The sequence below is a fragment of the Capsicum annuum genome, chromosome 6 (assembly GCF_002878395.1).
Source record: "Capsicum annuum cultivar UCD-10X-F1 chromosome 6, UCD10Xv1.1, whole genome shotgun sequence".
In the NCBI taxonomy this organism is placed as follows: Eukaryota; Viridiplantae; Streptophyta; class Magnoliopsida; order Solanales; family Solanaceae; genus Capsicum; species Capsicum annuum.
In genome coordinates this window covers 49,025,662-49,028,173 of record NC_061116.1, presented here as the reverse complement: position 1 = coordinate 49,028,173, position 2,512 = coordinate 49,025,662, and the positions used below count along the sequence as shown (strand labels likewise).

The window sequence follows — 2,512 nt, the reverse complement described above, 5'->3', positions numbered from 1 at the left end:
AAACACTTGCTAAATCTTATTATAATTTATTTCTCTATTTTCTGAACCATTAGCTATTGATGATAGCTATTTATTTTCATATTTATTGTAATGTTCGATGTCCATTTGTAGCTTAAGAAGAGTTTAGTTTATGCTACTCTTTAGAATTCAATTTGGTTTATCAGGACGTTGAGATTACCTGTGCAGGTATTTGAGGGTTTATTGTGATTTGTTTTCCTATTGTGTTGAATTGAAAATGTTCTTTGGAGACTTGCATAACTAAAAAGTTGTGTGTTTAATTTAATGTGGTTTTTTCTCTGTTCAGATTTCTCAGATAGATTAAAGAATTAGTTGAAGTTTTTTGACCTGTTAGATTCTTTATTTTTCTACCTCAAAACCCTCTTTTATCATAATAGATAGATAACCTCCCTCTCAAAAGCCCTAATTCTTTTCTTCAAGAGGATTTGTCAATCCAAGATGATTCGCATTATCAACGGACAATTTTCAGGCTCGGGTCGGAGAAATATTAGTCTAGACGTTGGCTGATCTCATGATTCCGAAGCCAAAGCATAGACGGTAGAATTAAAGCCAAATGTGAAGCCATTTTAAATTTATCGATGGAATCTGGACAACCCGGGGAAATCGGAGCTCCAGGAGTACAAAATTAATCTGAAAGAATGTTGTCCAATTGTTCTAGATGCATTAATCAAAATAAAAAAATGAAATAGATCCTTCGCTTACATTTAGGAGATCTTGCAGAGAGGGATCTGTGGTTCCTGTGCAATGAACATTGACGGTTGTAATGGACTTGCTTATTTTACAAAGATATCATCGGATTTTGCATTAACGATTACGCCGTAACCACATATGTTTATGATTAAGGATATGGTTGTTGATATGACTAATTTTTATAATTAGTATAAGTCTATTGAGCCTTGGCTTAAGAGGAAGACACCTGCACCAGCTCCTGGGAAGGAGATATCCTAGAGTAAGAGTGATGGGCTAAATTGTATTCGATGTATGAGTGTATTCTATGTGCTTGCTGCAGCACATCTTGTCCTAGCTACTGGCAGAATCCTGACTCTTATCTTAGCCTTGTTGCACTCCTTAATGCCAATCGATAATATTTCCTTCATTTTTATTCACATCTTGCTATTAATCTTATTGATTGTAATATTTTGGTTGCATTTGGAGCAAATATAAAAGTTAATGATTCGTATAGTCAGTGTATATAGTTAGCTGGTACTAAGTCAGCTGCCTAGTTAGTACCTATGGAATTAGTTTAGGTGCGGCTCTGAACCTGCTAGAACTAGGATCTGCATCTTTTGATGCATCAAGTGTAGTATAAGTATGAGGACATGTGTACTCATAAAGCATCATAGGTTGACCAAAAACTATGTCATAAAGAGTACGAAATGTAGCTTAACAAAGTCATTAACTCATGGGCATAAAAAGAAAAACTACCTATAGTCAGTAAAAATTTTAACTTTTTTGTGATGTGCAGCAAATATAAGGTACTTACTCTTAAATATAATAAGATTTTAACTTTTTTTGTGAAGTGCGGCAAATATAAAGATTTTTCATGTTGTTGTATGTGGACTAATTATCAGAAATAACCTGTTGCAGGAGGGGGTATGATCATTCTTAGGGTTCTTAGATCAATCTGGTGTAGATTTTTCTAAAATAAAGGTACTCCCTCTGATCCAATTTATATGACATTAACTTCGTTTCAGTCTATTTCAGAAAGAATGACACGTTTACGTTCTTGGAAACTCTTCAAATTGTAACTTAATGGTTCATCCCTACTTACATACTCTTGTAATCGTAGAAATGTCATGACATGTTTAAGACCTTAAATTTTGAAGATGCATTTGGTATGTGCAAAGAGTTTGTTTCTCTTTCTTCAACTTTGTGTCCAATCAAATACTCTTGTTTCAGTATTTGCCTGTTCTTTAAAGATTCTTTTTCTATTTGATAAAATTTTTTATCCAAAACTGTTGATTTTCAAGCATAAATCTTACGACTAGCTAATAGTAGGTCAAATCGATAAAATTCTAAGGTATATATATGGTTTGATAGACAACGTCTTTTCTTAATGCTGCAGAGATTATACGAGGACATGGCAAACAAAATTGAAGTTGCGCAAGGCTGGAACAGCCTCATACCAAACAAAATTAGAATACAAAGGATTTTCTAAATGGGATTCATATTCATTCGAGAAAACCCATGTTGCTATCTTGCAGGTATATAAAAGCAAGTTAGGCCAAGTACTAGTTTCTTATGTTGATTCAACAATTTATGTATGCACAAAACATATGTTTTCACTTTTCACCCTTTTTTGTATAGTGCAATTCTTTGATGAATTGGATTTAATCCATAGCTTACTATCACTTATAGGCAGAATAACTGTAACTTTACATATCTGATCTTATCTACATCTTCTTTTATTTGCATACTGGATACTAATTGACAGCAGAGATGAAGGCACAAAGGACATTGACTGGGTAAAACTGCCAACTTTAGTATATTTGGC

At 33.5% G+C, this 2,512-nt stretch overlaps 1 pseudogene; it reads left to right on the top strand.

Annotated features, from left to right (window-relative positions):
* The first annotated feature begins 591 nt into the window (after positions 1-591).
* On the top strand, positions 592-1,103 carry LOC107874340 (annotated as a pseudogene).
* Positions 1,104-2,512: the final 1,409 nt, after the last annotated feature.